Source organism: Hippopotamus amphibius, chromosome 4, assembly GCF_030028045.1.
Source record: "Hippopotamus amphibius kiboko isolate mHipAmp2 chromosome 4, mHipAmp2.hap2, whole genome shotgun sequence".
NCBI classification, from domain to species: domain Eukaryota; kingdom Metazoa; phylum Chordata; class Mammalia; order Artiodactyla; family Hippopotamidae; genus Hippopotamus; species Hippopotamus amphibius.
Window position 1 is genome coordinate 175430877 of NC_080189.1, and position 20714 is coordinate 175451590.

Sequence of the window (20714 nt, forward strand, 5' to 3'; positions counted from 1 at the left end):
CTCAATGGTGGCCCCAGTCAAGTTTTTCTCAGCCTGTTTCCTCCTCTGAAACACAAGGTCTGAGGTCTCCTCCATCTGGAAAAGTTGATAAATCTGAATCCTCTGTGCTTCAGATGAGTTCCCTACTCTCATCACTCACTGTCTATACCTTTTACCTATGCAGGGCTAAGGAGGCCCTCTGGAGGACGCAAGAGGAAAAGACCATGGCCAGGAGATGCTCAGAATTCGACTTTGCGTACAAAATGAGGATACGACCTTGTAGAACAGACTATTACAAAGTAGGGAGAAAACGTAGGATAAGAGAGTAACCTGAATGGGGAAGGGCTTCTTACCTGATGCTCTTGGGGAATGCAACTAAGTTATCTTCTACTTTCTGGCTGGCCCCATGTCGAGTATCTACTACAACATATAAACATTGTTCTCATGTATGGCCATTGTTACAGTATATGAACATTATCATAATATGATGTAAATGTTGTTACAATAGATGAACGATGCTTTAATGTATAAACATTGCCGTCTTTCCTGAGGTTTACCCTGAAATAAGAATGTTCTCATACTTCCCTCTGGACCTCTTTCAAGACCTGTTGAATAGACATCTCCAAAAGGCCCTTCTCAGGGGCTTAGGAAGAGACAGAGAAGCTAATAATTAATTACTCTCTCCTTTATATTCCACCTTCACCACTAACTAAGTTTATGTCAGTTTTCCCATTTTTTAAATGGGGGTATTATGCCTAATTACTTGAAGGAATTCAATGAAATAAGAGTTTCCTTTGGAAGAAATGCCACCTTACACATAAATAGGAGAAATATTTTTCTCCAGAAAAGTGCAAAACAATTATCTAATTCTATTACATTTAAGACTGGGTCTAATAGTCTCACACTATCAGTTTTGCAAGCAACCTCTCATCCACCCACTCAGTGTCTGCTTCCGAGGCCAAAGGAGAAAGGGTGTGAGCAGGATAGAAGACATTTTGGCGGGCCATTCTATTCCTAGTGTGCATTTGCAAGGGTATTTTGGAATAAGATGTAGCTAGCAGGATTGGACAAGTTGGCTGAGAACAAAGAAAATTCCTCTAATGCCTGGTCGCTAGACATTCATTCATCTGTCGTTCATTAGATAGGCAAACATTTACCAAACAACTTCCACATTCTTGGCATTTTGCTAGGCATTGTGGATACAAAGCAAATAACTCATGTTCCAAACAAATTTCACAGAACCAGTGTCACACAAATCATATTCTCTGATGACAAGGCAATTAAGTAGAAATAAACAACAAAAAAGATAACCCCCCATAAGTATGTAAAATTTAAAAATCATCACTAAATAAATCATGGACCACAAGAAGCGGTCACAATAAATCAGAAAATCCTTAGAACTTTAATGGCAATGAAAATACTATGTACCCAAATTTGTAAAACACAAAGAAAAATATATAGTCTTGAATATTAAGAAGGAAGAAAGGTTTAAAATTAATGAGCTAAGCATCCAGCATAAGAAATCAGAAAAGGAACAAAGAAATCCAAAAAAAGGGAAAAAAATAGAAATAAGATAATAAAGACAAGAGCAGAATTTAATGAAATAAAAAGCAAAAAGTAAAACAAAGAAAGATCAACAAAGCCCAAAACTGCTTCTACAAAAATGACTAATAAAACAGATAAGACTTTAGCATATTTTTAAAGAGTACAAAAATATTAGGAATCAGAATAGCAACAGAGCTACAGATTCAGCAGTGATTTAAAAGATAATACAAAGAATGCTATGAAAAAGCTCATGCAAATTAATTTGAAAACTTAACTGGACAAATTCCTAGAAAAACATAACTTTGCAAAACTGACTTATGTAGGAGTAAAAAGTCCCAACAGTCCCATAACTGTTAAAGAAATTATACCAGTCGCTAAAAATCTTCTCTCACACATATATACAAACACACACACAAAAGCAGACCTCAATGATCTTATAGAAAGATTCCAATAAACTTTCCATGAATAGATCATTCTAGCTTTCTAGAGAACAGAAAAGGAAGAATATCTCACTTTATCAAGCTAATATGTTGATACCAAACCCAGCAAGTGTAACTTTAAAAAGGAAACGTGACAAGCCATTTCAATATATAGACATCACTGTAATATACAAAGAGTGATGAAAAAGTCCTAAACAAAATATGAGCCAAACAAATCCAGGAGTTTATTTTAAACAAATGATACTGTATCATGACTAAGTTGCTTATACTAGGAATGAATGAAAGGTGGTTTAATGAGAAAATCTATCATTATAATTCCCCACAAAAGCAGATTTTTAAAGCATATAATTATCTCAAAGTTGTAGGAAAAGTATTTGATGAAATTCAATACCCATTAATTATTTTTTTAAAAAAAGAAAACTCAGCAAAACTCATTCTCAGCGACAAAACATTAGACACAGTCCTTTTACCATCAGAAAAGAGACAAGGATTCCACTGTCAACACCTATATACAACATTGTTCTAAAGGTACCAGTCAGTGCTGTAAGACATGAAAAATAAATAAAAGGTATAAAAATTAGAGAAGAAAAGAAATAGACTTCTCATTACTCACAGACAGTGTGTTTGTCAGAATCACCCAAAAGATTCTACAAAGTATTGGAAAGAATACAAGAATATCACAAGCCATCTAGTTATAAGATCAATATTTTAAAATACATTGTTTCTATAATCTAGCAACAAAAGAAATACTGAATTTTTAAAGATATAAACATAGCAACAAAAAATATATATTATATATATATATATATATATATACACACACACATATATGCACACTTACTAGGGATGAATCTAGACAAAGATGTGCAAAAAAGGAAGAGACTTAATGTCCATGGCTAAAAAGAATCAATAAAACGAAGATATCAGTTCTCTTCAAATTTATCTAAAAACTCACTGAATTACAACCAAAATGTCAACAAGTTTTTTTTTCTTTTTTTTTCTTTTTTCAAAAAATATGTTACAGGTCTCATTGTCACCACTGCAATAAAATTACCATGATGGAAACGAAACCTGTGTTCTCAATGTAGCCACATTAACAATTTATAGACAGCATGAACAACAGTACCCGTTTTCAATAGAATGAGGCTTCAATAAGTTCTTTTTAAGACACTTGGCCCAAGAAAAGCCAAGACACTCCTGAAAAAGAAAGTAAAAGGAGTCTGTCTTATTAGATAGTAAGACTTACTATGAGCTATAATAATAAACACTGAAGGGTATTGGTGCAAAAACTGACAATGGAAGAGAGTAGCCAGAACACAGACACAACACAGGTGTAGACACTTGAACAGGTAAATGAGGTGACATTACAGAGCAATGGGGAGGTGAGGAACTACTCAGTAAAGAGTGTTGGGTAGGTGAGTGTCCACATGGAGCAAAGGGAAACTGGATCTACACTTTTCACCATATACACAGATAAAATCTAAATAGATTCAAGATTTATATGTGAAAAGCAAAGCCTTAAAACTTTTAAAAGGCAATATAAGAAAACATATTTATGATCTTATGGTAGCAAAGGGTTTTTCAAGCAAGCCTCCACAAACACATACAACTACACTAAAATTGGGAATGTCTGTAGCTTAAAAACACCATGAAGATACTGAAAATGCAAGCCATAAACTGGCAGAAGATATCTGCAACCCACACAACTTAAAAAGGATTCGTGGGGCTTCCCCAGTGGTGCAGTGGTTAAGAATCTGTCTGTCAATGCAGGGGACACGGGTTCGAGCCCTGCTCCAGGAAGACCCCACATGCCACAGAGAAACTAAGCCCACGCGCCACACTATTCAGCCTGTGCTTTAGAGCCCGTGAGTCACAACTATGGAGCCCATGTGCCGTAACTACTGAAGCCCATATTCCTAGAGCCCGTGCTCTGCAACAAGAGAAGCCATGGCAATGAGGAGCCCGTGCACCACAACAATGAGTAGCCCCTGCTTGGTGGAACTAGAGAAAGCCCTTGTGCAGCAACGAAGACCCAACACAGCCAATTAATTAATTAATTAATTAATTAATTAATTAAGAAAGGATTTGTGTCTAGATAGATAAAGAAATTCATACAAATCACAACTACAAAAAGGAAAGAAAATCCAATAGGAAAACAGGCAAAAGATATACTCAGACAATTTCACTAAAGAGGAAACACAAATGGCCAATAAATATATTAAAATATGATTAACCTCATTAGTAACCTGGGAAATGCAATTAAGAACAAAAAATAAGGACTTCCCTGGTGGTCCAGCAGTTAAAACTCCACACTTGCAATGCAGGGGGCCTGGCTTCAATCCCTGGTGGGGGAACTAGATCCCACATGCTGCAGCTCAGACCCAGTGCAGCCAAATAAATATTTTTTTAAAAAGAACACACAAAATACTATTTTACAACTACTAGATTGGCAAAAAATTAAGAAATCTATCAATACCAAGTACTGGACTTCCTAGAGGCGTACTGGTTAAGAATCCGCCTGCCAATGCAGGGGACATGGGTTCGAGCCCTGCTCTGGGAAGATTCCACATGCCTCAGAGCAACTAAGCCCGTGCGCCACAACTATTGAGCCTGTGCTCTAGAGTCCGTGAGCCACAACTATTGAGCCCGTGTGCCACAACTATGGAAACCCACACGCCTAGAGCCTGTGCTCCGCAGCAAGAGAAGCCACCCACTACAATGAGGAACCCACACACCACAATGAGGAGTAGCCCCCGCTCGCATCAACTAGAGAAAGCCCTTGTGCAGCAATGAAGACCCAAAGCAGCCAATAAATTAAATAAGTAAATAAATAAATTTATTAAAAAAAACCACCAAGTGCTGGTGAGACTGAAGAGCAACAGAAAATCTTTTTTTTTTAATAAATTTGTTTATTTTTTTATTTTTGGCTGCATTGGGTCTTCATTGTTGCATGTGGGCTTTCTCTAGTTATGGTGAGAGGGGGCTACTCTTCCTTGCGGTGCGTGGGCTTCTCATTGTGGGGGCTTCTGTTGTTGTGGAGCACGGGCTCTAGGGTGCACAGGCTTCAGTAGTCGTGGCTTGTGGGCTCTAGAGCGCAGGCTCAGTAGTTGTGGCGCACGGGCTTAGCTGCTCTGAGGCATGTGGAATCTTCCCAGAGCAGGGCTCGAACCCATGTCCCCTGCACTGGCAGGTGGATTCTTAACCACTGCGCCACTCGGGAAGTCCCAGAAAATCTGCTGATCAGTGTGTAAACTGGTATGACTATTTTGGGCAACAACAAAGCATTGTTTTGTAAAGTTGAAATTTCCATACCTTACAGCACAGTTGTAGGGCACTCAGAAGAATGCTCACAGTATCATTCTTCATAATAACAAAAAACTAAAAACAACCCAAATGTCTTTTAATGAAAGAATTAATATATTGTGGTATATTCAAGTCTCAGTGTGAAAAAGTATACAAAAGCAAAAAATAAACTGCAGCTACACACAACAACATGGACGGGAATCTTAGAAACATAACATTGAATGAAATAAGCAAGTCTCAGAAGACCCTGGAAGGAGATGCAAGGTGTGATGGTGGAGAAGGCCACAGCCTCTTAGGTTGGGTGCTGGTTCTGCCGTACGCATAGTTAATGCGTGTCTGGCTTACATATGCTACATATAATTTTGTGTGTATATCAAATATTGCATAAGCCCCTTCCCAGTTTAGTTCAAGGTTTACTGAGACAGCATGACAGCAAGTACACTACATTCTGATAAATATGACGGAGCGATTTATTTTAATGCTCTGGAAACAATTAGTTCTGCAGACTGTATAGGAACTAAAGGCTCTACCGAATCACTAATAATCCTGTGAGGTAGGCAGGGCAGGAATTGTTATTCCCAATTTACAGAAGAGAAAACTGAGACTCAGAGAGTTTAAGACACGTATCCAAGGTCACATAGCTAGTGAAGGGCAGAACTGGGATCAGGCCCAGATATGCTGGCCCTGGCCCTGAGGACTTCCTATGAATGCTTCTCCATTAAACACTTGGAGAGAATATTCTATTCTATTTCTGACATCTCAGTACGATACCCTGAGCATAACTCTGGTCCTTTTCCAGAAAAGCAGTATTCAGTTGCTTCAGATTTTCTTTCTCAGTCACGGGGCAGTGGTACATCCCTGAGCCATCATTCCAGTTCGAAAGCTCTCAGAAGCTATCCACACTTTGTAAGTGACCAGTGGGGCTTTTCTTTAAGGGCAGAAGGTAATTACGCTAATGAAACATGTCTTAGGAAATATATGGCTACGTATAGCTCTGAATCTTACTTATTCTAACATCACGTGCTTTGTATATATTCTTTTTTTTTTTTTAATTTTATTTATTTATTTATTTATTTTTTTATTTTTTTTTGGGGGGGGTACACCAGGTTCAATCAACTGTTTTTATACACATATCCCCATATTCCCTCCCTTCCTTGACGCCCCCTCCTCGAGTCCCCCCCACCCTCCCTGCCCCAGTCCTCTAAGGCATCTTCCATCCTCGAGTTGGACTCCCTTTGTTATACAACATCTTCCCACTGACTATTTTACAGTAGGTAGTATATATATGTCTGTGCTACTCTCTCGCTTCTTCTCAGTTTCCCCTTCACCCCCCTGTATATATTCTTTTAATCCTCACAGAAAAACTTATGAGATAGGTATTATCCTCATTTTATAGATAAGAAAACCAAGGCCATTCTCAAGATTTACTATGATAAGGGGCCAGGAGATAAAGAAGGACCAGCAGCTCGGCACATGTGCGTGAAGGCAATTAACGTACATAAGCAATTAACATATCACCGCCATTAAAATAAAAATGGAATCGGAGACTCATAGATGCTTTGATGTGGGATGGTGAAGATGATGGTGGTGGTGGTGGTTATACACACTACTAATCTACCATTCTTTGTTTTTTTTATTTTTTGTTTTTTCTAAGGGCAGGATGAGAAAGACAGTAGCACAAGCGATTCAAGCAAGGTACTAGGGCATTTCTTCTTGACTCAGAATTACAACAGCCTGCTATTTCTATAACGAGGATTCATGGTATTATCTCCCTCACAACTTTTAATGAAAAAGAGAGTTAGTTGTCTTTGAGGGGCAGTGTGGATACCTGCCTATGTGAGGACAGATGGGTAGCATCTGGACAGTTCCAGGCCCCTTCCTTCTTTACTGGTGCCCATCTCTCGATGTCACAGAAGGGTGCATGTATGGTGGACACTGAATCAGATAAGGAGTGCTTTCTCTGTTATCTGTTACTGTTGGCTCAGAACAAACTACGGTCCTTCTGTTTCTTCTGTTTCCATGTGGAAGCCGGGATCCCAGGTATAGCTCTTGCCCACTCAACATCCAAACTCCCTTCAGGAGGTAACAGCATTCCAATTTTCCTTTGAGAAACCATCTTTCCTCACCTTTAGTATGAAAAGTGTGTTCCAGATAGCTTTGCACCCACTACTGGCTCCAGCATCGGACTTGTGATGCAGGTTTGGTAAATTAAAGCCCCACGTGTTGCTGTGATGAGCTCAGGGATGGGCATGTGACCCAAACTAGCCAACAGAATCCAGCTACATCCTTTTGCCGGAGCTCTAAAGATTGAGGCAACCTCTCTGTGTTGCTAACCTGGTAAGAGAATAGCCTGCAGCTGCAGAGGCTACCTCTTGAGAGAGCCTGCCCTGAGAATGAAGAGGCCTTTGTATTGGAGACAGGAGATGGAGAGAGAAAAAAAAAAAAGTCTATTGGAGACAGGAGAAGGAGAGAGAGAAAAACCAAGTCCACATGATACTACTTGAGCCCTTGGAACCAGTCATGTCCGGGGCCAATTCTGTTCGTGGACTTTTCAGTTAAGAAAAAATAAATTATGTGGTCATGTGTTTGTGTGTGTGTTGATGTTGTTTTATCTATTTATTTTTTATTTTTTGGCTTAAGTCACTCTGAGCTGGATTTCTGTTACTTGCAACCACAAAAGTCCTGATGATTCATAATTGAATGTAATCAAATTGCCCTACAACTTTATAGACCCACAGCGTCCTAATGCTGCCATTCACTTTGTCCAAAGCCACAGCACCAAGAGTAACAAGCACATGTATTTCATTTCAAAAGGGAAGTATTGGGAAACCTGCTCTGTGATCTTAGAAACCTCTGCAGAATACATCAGTCTAAAGCTGTCCTCCCCAACCATTGCCATTTGGGGGCACACACAGAAAATTCAAGTGCGTAAAGCACAATGGAGAGAGCAAAGGCAATTGGCCCAAGGACTCAAGCATCCCAAGCCCCTGCCAAGCGTCCCACAAGCTGAAGGGACCGATCCCCAGGCACACCTACCTCCCACGGACCAGGTGGGAAGCTCTACCAGAAGAAAGGTAGGAGGTGAGGGAACGTGTTTCAGAGCAAATCCTCAAAGGAGCCTTCTCTTAACAAAACGGGTGACCTGCCTTCTCTAGCGGTACATTCCTCATCCTCCATACACCATTCTGAAACAAAGTGATCTTAAATTATTAGCATTGTTTTTCAAAATCAGCCTGCCAAAACCCAGCCGTTTCCGCACGGTCAGGCTTTCTGCGCTGTGTGGCTCTGGATTCGTGGGAAGGACCCTCGCTCTGCTGAAACTGCTTCTGCTCTCTACAGCAGACCCAGACGTTCAGCCAAGAAACAAGGGGACAGAAGGTCACTGGACCGGGGGTGGAGGGAGGCGTATCCACAGAGCCGGGCCAAAAGAATGCCATTATTCAAGAAATGATTGAAGAGTTTCTTCAAGACTGGCCAGAGGAGTCATTCCCTTTGAACTCTGGGGGTTTAAGAATGCTGAACACCCAGCTGGCAGATTCTTCCATTGACCCCTTGTGGCCAAACAAGGATAGAGGGCGGAAGGACCTTCTTTACTTTATAAACCCAGGAGCTCGGCTTCGTCCACAAGTGCAGAGACTCTAAGGAAAGGCATGTTGCTGTTGCTGTTTTATTAATAGCTGCATCTTCCTGTTTATCCAGCACTTATTACCCAACTTTCTTGGCCAGCCAGCCCATCAACAAGCCAACAAATATTATCGAACCTGCTCCATATGCAAGACAGGAGGCAGGGTATATGAGAGACACACAAAGATGTCCAAGTCATGAGGCTTCAGTAAGTCAGGAGCATAGACACATTTCTAAGTCGAAGGTAGACGGTGATAAATACCCCCAACAGAGGTACCAGCTAGGCGTTGGGAGAACTCAAGGGGACATGGAGAGGGAATCCTATGGGCTTTGACAGGGTGGTAAAGATCTAAGAAGGCCTCCTGGGGAAATCACCTAAGGGCTGGGTCATTAAGGATAAGAGCAAAAAACGGCATTCCCAGTGGCCTATGACATCACAAGAGTCCCCACTGGAGGACAAAGACTGTGTGCTGTGTTGTGGTCTGAATTGTGTCCCATCCCCCAAAATTCATATGCTGCAGTTCTAACCCCCAGTACCTCAGAATGTGACTGTCTTTGAAGACAGGGTCTTTGGGGGGCTTGCTAGGTGCCACGGTGGTAAAGAATCCTCCTGCCAATGCAGAGGACATGGGTTTGAGCCCTGCTCCAGCAAGATCCCACATGCTGTGGAGCAACTAAGCCCGTGAGCCACAACTACTGAGCCTGTGTGCCACAACTACTGAAGCCCACGTGCCTAGAGCCCGTGCGCCGCAACAAGAGAAGCCACGGCAATAAGAAGCTCACACGCTGCAATGAAGAGCAGCCTCTGCTTGCCGCAACTAGAGAAAGCCCGTGTGCAGCAACGAAGACCCAACACAGCCAATAAATAAATATTAAAAAAAAAAAAAAGTTAAAAGATAGGGTCTTTAAAAAAGTGATTAAGTAATGAGGTCATTTGGGTGGATCTTAATCCAATGTGACCGGAATTCTCATAAGACGGGGAAGTTTGGACGCAGAGGTACACATAGAAGGAAGACGACGTGAAGGTGACTTTTTCTAAGCCAAGGAGAGAAGCCTAGAACAGACCCCTCCCTTGTGACCCTCAGAAGGAGCCAACTCTGCCGACACCTTGATCTTGGACTTCCAGCCTTCACAACTGTGAGAAGATAGACGCCTGCTGTCCTAGCCCTTAGTCTGTGGTACTTGTGACGGCAGCCCGAGTACGCTTGTACTTGTGTGTGCACGTCCCCCCCCGGCCCTGAACACCACTCACCCTGGAGACTGTCTCCAGCCTCCCAGAGGGACCTGACCGGCTCCCCTCCTCCCTCCCCCGCCTGGTCTCCGGGTTCTTAGTGTGCATGTGGCCGGCTGGGCTGACTCTGGAACCCCACACACTCTTCCTCACGGTCAGCAGGCTGCCCTGGAATGCGGTGCTGGCAAGCCTGCCCTCCTTATGAGAGCAAAAGCCAAGCGCTATCTCCTGCTGTCTTAATCACGTTCTATTTTATTAACCCTTTTGTGACTTGTCCGTCTCTGAAGTTCCAGGGTCTCCTGTCTCCTTTTTAATTTTTTTTGTTTTCACCTTCAGAGGGAGATCATGCTAACAGCCCAACTTATTCCATTTACCACTCTTTATGGAGCCCGAATGTGGAGAGAACAGAGCCGTATGACTTACAGAGACGATCTGGCTTGGCCTGTCCGTGCGGCTGGGTTGGGGCAGGATTTTTGTGAAACCAGCTCTCGTGAAAGGAACTGAGGCCGATGAGGTGAGCCCACTTTAGAAAGAGAGTTGCATTTCATGCCCTGATGCATCTTAATATCCTGACAAACACTAGCCTGACCAACTGCTTAGAATATAAACGTTAACACGGGCACCGGAATCAGAGCTTCGGCAACCGTCCGTCTGAGATCCTATCATGTTCACTTTTTATGCCCACAACTAATCCTACACGTCGTGCTCCTCTGTGAGGCCCACAGGGGAGAAGAGGGTGGTTCAAGGTCACTCAGTTTCTGATCCGGTCTCTTTCCACAGCACAACACAGTTTCCTGGGATTAGGAGTCCAGCGACTTTGGGCTTTATCCCAGCTCTGCAAAAGACAGGCAAGGGGACTTCGGGCAAATTACATCTCATCCCTGGTTTCCAGGTTCTCAACAAAACTATGACTGTCCCTTCTCCAGGTAGACGTCCTTGACTCTCTTGGGCAGAGTTAGTTGCCCCCATAAACTTATTCCAGGGTGGCCATGTGGTGGTCTCCATAAGAGTTGGCCCAAACCTGGGGACACACATACACACACACTCCATTTCCCGTGGGTGCTTGAAGGAACCGTCCCCCAACTAAAGGATACCGCGTGGGCCGGCTTGGCCCCAGCCCACCCTCCGCACTCCCCCAGCCACAGAGCTGCCTTGGGAGGATTCATAAACACCTCAGACCTCATCTTCAACTCCCCTTGGACAAGGAAGATCAACGTTTACATTGAAAACCCAATTCCAGTCTGGCAAAATTTCAACTTTGTTCTTCTGAAACCACAGGGTAGGAGAGGCATCAGACACTTGAGGCTTCTGAGAGTACCACGTTGGGAGTCAGGAGACACTCTCTGCAAGCCAGTCATAAAATTCTGTCACTTACTCAGGAAGTTCCCAAGAGGTTTACAGCTGTGGGATCTGGACTGGGTTGCACAGTTTCTTTAAACAAAGTGCCGACAAGCCCAAGATCAAGGTTGCTTCCCTTAGTGCCAACGTTCTCGTCACAGAGGAAAACCCTGAGCCATCGTGCCAAGCTGTAGCCCCCGACTCCCCGCCCCAAGCACAGCTGGCTCGCCTGTAGTTTGTCCCAAGGGGAAGAGTGAGGATGTGTGGGCTCTTCTCCACCTGCCCACAGGTGAGGTGAGTATCCAGGTTTAAGTACACCACAGAGACGTGGCAGGTCCAGGGAGACACACTTGGCCGGACGTCCTGGTTGCATTTTGGACAGCCCTCCTTGAACCCAGACAGCCCAATTCATTCATCTGGAATTTCATGAAAATCATCCACCATATCTATACACAAATTTAATAATGAACCTTAGAACAACAAACTAGTGCATATAACTAAACAAGAGACAAACTCACAGATATAGAGAACAAACCAGTGGTCACCAGCAGAGAGAGGGAGGGGGAGGGGCAACATAGGGATAGAGGATCAAAAGGTACAGACTATTATGTATAAAATAAACTATAATAACACGTTGTACAACGCAGAGAACACAGCCAATATTTTATAATAACTGTAAGCGGAGTATAGCCTTTAAAAATTGTGAATCTCTATGTTGTACAGCTATAAGATATATCATTTTGTACATCAACTATACTTCAATACTACTACTAATAATAACCCTTAGAGGGACTTCCCTGGTGGTCCAGTGGGGAAGACTCTGTGCTCCCAACGCAGGGGGCCTGGGTTCAATCCCTGGTCAGGGAACTAGATCCCACATGCATGCCGCAACTAAGAGTCCACATGCCACAACTAAAAGATCCGGCACGCCGCAACGAAGATCCCACGTGCCACAACTTAAGACCTGGCACAGCCAAAAATAAATAAATAAATAAATAAATAAATACTAAAAAAATAATGTCCCCTAGAAAAAGTTCAAGTGGGAAAAGTTAAAGAAAAAGGTAACAGGGAGAAGAGATCAGACTGAATAACCCCCAGGGCTTCTGTTAATGTTTGACCTTCCTTCTTAGTGTGAGATGATTATAAAGCAAGGAGAGCAACTGAGTCTTCAGGCAACAGTCATTTGACAAATACCAATGATGGACCGGGCACTAGGGATACAGTGGATACAAGATGAGATGGAACAGACAACAAACGAATAAGTACAGCCAAGATATGGAAACAATCACGTGTCCATCAGTGGATGACTGGATAAAGAAGACATGGTGTATACATACTCTAGAATATTACTCAGCCATAAAAAAAGGCAGAAATCTTGCTATTTGCTACAACGTGGATGGACCTTCAGGGCATTATGCTAAATGAAATAAGTCAGAGAAAGACAAATTCCTCAGATCTCACTTACATGTAGAATCTTAAGGGAAAAAAAGCTCATAGACATAGAGAATAGATCGGTGGTTGCCAGAGGCAGGGTTGAGAGGGTGGACAAAATGGGTAAAGGGTGTCAAAAGGTACAAATATCCAGTTATAAAATAAATAAGTCACAGGGATGTAATATACGTCATGATGACTGTAATTAATAATACTGTATTGCATGTTTGAAAGTTGTATGGTGACGGATGTTAACTAGGCATTGTGGGGATGCTATACATTGAATTATGATGCTGTACACCTGAAACTAATACAATGTTATATGTCAATTATTCCTCTATTAAATTAATTAAAGATAGTTATTGATCAGTGGTTCTCAAAGTGAGGTCCCCAGACCAGAAGGATTAGCATCCCTTGAAAACCTAGGCCCCACCCCAGACCTCTGAATCAGAAACTCCAGGGGTGGGAGCCAGCAATCTGTGTTTGAACTCCTCCAGATGACTTCACACACACTCAAGTTCAGGACAGATAAAGATACAACCTGTGATGGAGAATGATTGCAGGGTGACTTTGGACAGAGTGGTCAGGGACAGGCTCTTTAAGAAGGTATCATCTACTGAGCTGAAGCCTGAAAGAGGAGAATGAGCCAAAGAAAGTTCCAAACAGAGGGACTTGCAAGTGCAAAGGCCCTGAGGTAGGGAAGAGCCTGCTCTGTTTGAGAAGACAAAGGAGGCCAGTGTAGCTTATGGTCTGTAAAGAGCCCATCTTATGGGAGGGGCAGAGTCTGAAAGTCAGTAAGAGTGCACGCTGGTTGGCCTCTCCCGCAGATGAACTGTGGTATATTGGGACAGTCGCAGAGCCCTTCCAAGTTTTCTCTAAAATGGGGAAAACGATCCTGAGCCTGCCTACTGCGCTGTTTGAGAATTCAGTGAGTTAGTGGATGTGAAAGCATTTGGAAAAGCGAGAGGCCGTGTTCAAGTGGGAATTATTACAATTAGGGGAGTCCCTGAAGGATGTAACCACAGGATCCAGCTTCCCACAGTGCGTAGCCATCAGACCACAGGCCAGCACCACCTGGTCCCAGGCCAACTTCTGCTCTCTGGAGCTAAATGAGATTGAGATGATCCTTTAAAAAGGGTCTGTTTCGAAGGTCTGAGGTGGGGGATTTCCCAGAAAGGTCTGATTGTGGAACTGTTACATTCTTAGCCTGTTGGTCAATCTAAGAAGAGTCTTGGCTTCATAAGGAATTTGTGTTTTGCTCCAGCTGCTAGCAAACTCTCCCCAGGTGTTATAAAGGCAACGCCAGATTTCTTACAGAACCAGGCCATGTATAATCATCACAGTCAGAGTCAATTTCATCACCATTCACTGATGCCCCTTTCCTGGAGGGAAAAAAGGGCTCATCTCTGCCTCAAACTTAAAAGAAGCCTCCAACCAGGACTCTTTCGAGCATGGAGGTATCATGAGAGGTGGTCCAATCCTTAGCCCCCAGAGTTTAGACACTGCAAAATCACCGCCTCCAATGAAAAGATACTACCTCTAGAGTCTACCTGCCTCCAGAAGCTACCCCTCACCTAGCTGTCACAAGCATGTCCACATCCTGAGAGGTCAGGGCAGGAGGGAGCCTTGGAGACTGTGGTCCAGCCCGTCTTGTATAGATGGGGAAATGGAACACAGAAAGAGAAAGAACAGGAGCCATGACGCCCCACTGAGCTTGTTGCAGTGATGAGATTTAATCAAGAGCCCAGTCCAATGGGCTCCTAAACCAGGAATCTTCTTCAAACAGATGTCGACACACCACTTAAAAACCAGTGTTTACAGAACAAAGCCCAAGTGATTGGCATGGCATTCAAGGCCCCCACAATCTAGCTCCTGCCAAGTTTCTTAGCCTCATCTCTCATGCTATGGCTGCCCCGCCCCCACTTCACATCCCTGCTGCAGCCATGTACTGCGTATCATAAATGGGCAGGTGACCAACGGGCTCATGACCAAAGCTGGCCCTCACCCAGGATTCCTTAACGTGCTGTGACATTTCTTGCCTCCGTGTCTCTGTGCAGGCTGTTCCCTCAACCCAGGAAAGCCCTTCCACATCTCCCACATCAAAATTCTACTCAAGCCTCCAAAGATCGACTTAAAGGCCATCATACCCATTGCCAGAGCAGAATCCCTGTTCCTTGTGGGCACTCCTACAGCACCTGGCCATGCTGCTCTCGCCGCCTCTCACACTCCAGCTCGTGTAAAGACTGATGAATCATGTGCATCCACCCCTCCCCAGCCCCCACTCACATCTGCTCAGCGCTGAGATCCTGAGTGCAGGGGCCGACTCTTATTCACCTTTACTCACTCCCAGCACTTGGCGGTGCCTGACACAGAGACGTGATCAGTGAATACTTGTTTAATCAAACGGGTGCACAGGTGTGTCACACCTGTCCTTATGAAAGGATCCTGTGACACTCCAGCCAGGGCCAGTGGAGAGCCTCGGACCTGCTTTGGCTGCTGTTCCGTTACCTTGGGCTATACCTATGTATGTGTTGGGTTCCCTACAGCCTCCCAACCTTCCTCAACTCCTGGCAAGAGAGTGTGACCTCCCCACTGCAGTGACGATGCCTGATTTACCTTAGTGTGTACAGCACAGACCCCAGCACAGAAATGATAAATGAACGAAGTCCATTCATGATAATAAATTAACCTATGTGGCTAATTTATTATTTATTGAGACATAATCAATTTCCCTCGCTCATCTGACTCTAGACATACAATTCACCACATGTAGTTTTTCTGCTCGTTCAACCAATATTTATCTGGTGCTAAAAATACAAACGGTGAACAAGACAGAAAGTTCCTGCTGGACAGAGAGATGTTAAATGACCACAAATGTCTCCTTATCATGGTCACGGAGTGTGCACCAGAGGACAGCGCGGGACGCTGCGGCCACTGCTAAGTCAGCTGAGTTCATCGCCTGCCCTAGCGCCCCCCTCCCATCATGTTTCATTTTGGTCACAGCGGCCCCAGCAGAGATGGCCACCCCTCACCCAGTTCAGATGAAGAAAACAGATGACTTGTCTTTCTCCCCAGCGGGAATGAAGCAGAGTCCGGGGTTTTTTGCCTCTTTGCATTATTTAATATAATCTCCCTGAAATTATTATCCCCTGCTTCCCATGGGAACTGTCGAAGATGCCAATTTCATACTGATTCCGGATGCGAAGTCTGTTCTGTCTGACCTCATTGATTCCTGGGGGATGCGTTAAGACCTGTGAAATACGTAGGGCTCATAAATCAACTCTGGCTGGGTTTCTGCAAATGTTTTACTTTGAAGGAAAGTCAGCTCACACTGACAAGTCCCCCACGCCTTACCGCCTCCCAGCCCCGACCCACCCGCGTCCCCCTGGAGCTGGTGGATGCAGGCTGCCTGGGGCAGGGTCCAGCGCCGGCTGTCCCCACCTCCCCTCTGGCCCGGCTCCGACAAGCGGAGGGGAATGGGAGGTCAGTCTTTAACATCCAGTCTGATGTCTGAGGCCCTCTGGAGGGAAGGAATCCTATGAATGTCCTTTCCCTGCCAGCCCCCAAGGAGGTGGCCCGTGGACCCTTCCCCAAGCACGCGCCTCTGTTTCCAAGACAAACAAGGAGCCTCCCGCTGGTTGTTGGGCTCCAGAGGATGCCAGCGGTGTGTCAGACGATTGAATGGCGCCCCTAGGAGTTGTGCGAGGAGCTGACCCTGGCTGGAGGTGGGTCCCTGGGAGCCAGTCCCTCCCATGGCAGAGAAACCAAGTCCTGGGTCCAAGGTGGAAAGAGCACAGCCTCCCACAGATTCCCCCTGTGGCACAGCCCAAAGCGAAAAGGACGGCAGAGGTAGGTCTCTTTGTAAATCAATCTGAGCAGATGGTTCTTCACAAGCATCTTTTCCCATCAGCCCCTCAACTACAGTGCAAATTCAAGTCGGTTCAACACTCACTGAGTGCCAGTGGTCCAGGGAAGCATGCTCCTTGCGGGGGCACCCACGGTGATCGTGGCCCTGCTGCTCAAGGAACAGAAAGATACTTGGTCATCTTGGTCTCCCCTCGGCACCCAGCACAGTGGGGGCCGGTCGGGAGTGTGCTTTGAGGGGTGATGAGAGACCGAGTGTGGAAGTGAGTGAAGGTTCCTCAACTCCCCTGGGTTGAACGGCGCCCACACTCGCCTTCCATTCATCCCCTCACCCGCTCATTCGTTAGTTGCCAATAGCTATTGAAAATTCACGCTGCCAGCTGCTGAGGATAAACAGTGGATGCTGGTGCGGTGGCTGCATCCAAGGAACCCCTCACACTGTCCAAACTCCCAACCCCGACGCCCTGGTGAGAGCACACAGGCACTTGCCTGCCATCTGTCACACACCTTGGGGCTGCCAGGAAGCCGGGGCCTTTCTGCCTCCAAGCAGGAGACCAGCTGGCCTGCTCAGGGGTCACCTGACTCAGGGGTCTCTCTGATGATGGGTCCCAGCCCCACCCGCACTTCCCAGTCACTGCCTGCCTGGCCAGGGTGGTCTGGAGTCTGTCTTTCCCTCTGTCTGGGTATCCACGTGTTCAGAGAGGCTGGCAGCCAAAGGAAGAGAACGAATATACCCATCTGGCTCCTAGGCACCTCCAGGGGAAAGAGGGCCCCAGAAAATAGCTCAAAGGCAGGCCCTCTGGCTGAGCGGGGGTCAGAGGGGAGCCGGGGAGAAGAATCAGCACATGGGCACAAATCCAAGTGCGGTCCCCGTTCCCGCTCCCTCTTTTTTTTTTTTTGGCCACACCACGTGACATGTGGGATCTTAGTTCCCCGCCAGGGATCGAACCCATGCTCCTTGCAGTGGAAGCACGGAGTCCTAACCACTAGACCGCCAGGGAATTCCCCCCCTTCCCCTCTCCCTCCTCAAACCTCCCCACCTGGGATAAGCCGCCAGCAAGCACCTGCCACCTGTCTGCCCCTGTGGCTGGGCAGGTATTGGTAAGATGTGACGCAACAGAGTTGCTGCCTCTCCGGGGAGGGGGTGAGGAAAGTGAGAGCAATCACTGTAGGGGGTGCAGACAGGACTTTCAGACACTCAGCACATCCTTTGCAAAAAACAGCCCCACAAGGTAAGCACTATCATCCCACCTGGAAGATAGGCTCGGAGCCAGGCACCTGTGCGGAGATGGGGTTCGAACCCCAGCACCTCTGAATCGAAAGCCCACGCTCTCATCACACTGCCTCCCACCACGCCCTGGCCTAGTCACCCGCTCCCTCCAGGCCTTTGAGAAAACAAAGATCCCCTTTCCTTCGTAACAGCGGATATAACTGGGGCCTATCAGATGAGATTGACATGAGGCTGTTGTCAGCAACATTAAATATGATTCCTAACTTATGGTTTTAATCAGCTTCATTGCAGGCATGCACACACTTTCCATACACCAATACTTTGCTTTCATATGGTATTTTCACGTCTTTATTTCACTTAATCCTTTCCTAATAGCACAGAGAGTTCCCAAATCACTCTGTTTCTTGCATCACGCTGGGGCGGGAGCAGGAGTCGCAGGTGGCCTGCGGACGTCACCCACACACACAGATCAGAGCTGTGCAGAGCTCCTGCAGAAACTGACAAGGCGGGCACAGACCCTACGTGAGCAGTTCTGCTCTCCAGTTTGCAAGTGGTGTCCTCCACTTCATCCAAAGGATCTTCGAAAAGAAACCTACAACCAACCTCAACAATAACAGAGAAGGTACAATTACCTTCCTACACATTCGGAACCATTGCGCCTCTTTGAGAAGCATCATAACATGTACCTCCCACTAATTTCAAACACATGTGGCTGAACAGGCTGCAAGGGCCCGCTCAGCCCTGGCCCTGGCAGGTGGCTGCGAACTCCTGCCCTCCAGCAAGGGCTCTCTGGAGCCCTGGCCCTACACCTGCCTTCACCAGAACCATCAAAAGCAGAGCTGCTCAATGATTGGTGATGACTTAGAGGGGTAGGATAGGGAGGGTGGGAAGGAGTTGCGGGAGGGAGGGGATGTGGGAATATATGTATAAATACAGCTGATTCACTTTGTTGTACAGCAGAAACTGGCACAACAGTTTAAAGCAATTATACTCCAATAAAGAGCTTAAAAAAAAAAAAGCAGAGCTGCTGATCAAAGTCCACACTCCTCCATCCTCTTGCAATACCACTTGGTCTTCACACACAACTGGCTAATCCCAGAATGGAACATAATGAAAAGAAACACAACCAGACCAAGGAACATACGTTAAGAGCCAAGAAAAAGTTGTGGTTCGCTGAGAAAATTGCCATGCTAGGCAGCGGGGAAGTGCGTACTACACACACAAAGGCACCCAGGGCTGGGCGTGCCCCACAGTGGGTTCCCACCCAGCGCTGAGGCCGGCCAATGTCCTGCACCTCACCGCAGGCCTGGGCCAATCCCAGGGCCAGCTCCAGCTGTGAGTGGATTGGGCTTCCTCATAACTGGGGAACCGACATGTCCCCTAGCAGAAGATGTCACCGAGCCTGTAGGCTGATTGAAACACACAAGCAGAGAAGGACCATGTCTTGAGTGATCCAGGTGAGAACAAGTCAAAGGAAAACCCAGGCTGTCTGGACACAAGCATCATCTTCCCTAAGGACTGGGGATTGAAGAAATCATCTGGTTCAGGGAATGCATTTTGCAGACCGATGAGGTCATGGACCTTTCTCAGGATAATGCTTTTAATTGCATAAATTAAATGCATAGGATTATGGAAAAAACCAATTATATTGAAAGACAGTTATCAAAATATTTTTAAACAAATGTGTAATGTATATAGTAATATATATGCTTCTTTATCAGTGACAAAAATTAGAAATGACGAGATTGGGCAGCAGCTCTAATATCTCCTACAATTTCGAAGTAATGGTAAGTGAGAATATTCCAAAATTATATTTCAAAATACATCAAAAACTCCAAAATATGTCAGAATAACTGCTACAGCTGTAATGTGATCTATAAATATCTGTGTTCCTCTTGTTAATACTGCCACAGGTATTGCTAAGAATCCTGTGGCTTATTGCCTATATAAAGGAAGATATTGCTAAATTTCATTAGAAGTTAGTAAGGAAAAAAGGTGGGAATGTAAACTGATTCAGCCACTATGGAGAACAGTATGGAGGTTCCTTAAAAAACTAAAAATAGAATTACCATATGATCCAGCAATCCCACTACTGGGCATATACCCAGAGAAAACCATAATTCAGAAAGACACATGCACCCCAATGTTCGTTACAGCACTATTTGCAATGGCCAGGTCACGGAAGCAACCTAAATGTCCATCAACAGAGGAATGAATAAAGAAGATGTGGTACATATTTACAATGGAATATTATTCAGCTGTAAAAAAGAACGAAATTGGGACATTTGTAGAGACATGGATGGACCTAGAGACTGTCATACAGAGTGAAGTAAGTCATAAAGAGAAAAACAAATATTGTATAGTAACACACATATGTGGAATCTAGAAAAATGGTACAAATCAACCAGTTTGCAAGGCAGAAATAGAGACACAGATGTAGAGAACAAACATATGGACACCAAAGGGGGACGGGGGGGGGTTGGGGGGGGTGAACTGAGAGATTGGGATTGCCATAAATATATTACTAACAAGAAAAAAAATCAAATTGTACACTTTAAATATATGCAGTTTATTGTATGCCAATGATATCTCAATAAAAGTTCTTTAAAAAAAAAGGAAAAAAGATGAAAATGGATCCCCTAAATTCTATCCACAATCCCCATATTAAGATCCCTAATCCCTTCTTTTTACAGATAATAAACCTTAAGTCAGAGAAGCCAAGTGACTT

At 44.9% G+C, this 20714-nt stretch overlaps 1 protein-coding gene and 1 non-coding gene across 2 annotated transcripts in view; both read right to left on the reverse strand.

Moving 5' to 3' along the window:
* FBLN5 (fibulin 5) overlaps positions 1-20714 on the reverse strand; it is a 78138-nt gene that overhangs the window by 39512 nt on the left and 17912 nt on the right. The gene's annotated exons all lie outside the window — the stretch shown is intronic.
* Positions 2978-3112, reverse strand: LOC130852865 (small nucleolar RNA SNORA1). The gene has a single exon (XR_009053568.1). It is a non-coding gene; the product is annotated as a small nucleolar RNA SNORA1 (small nucleolar RNA).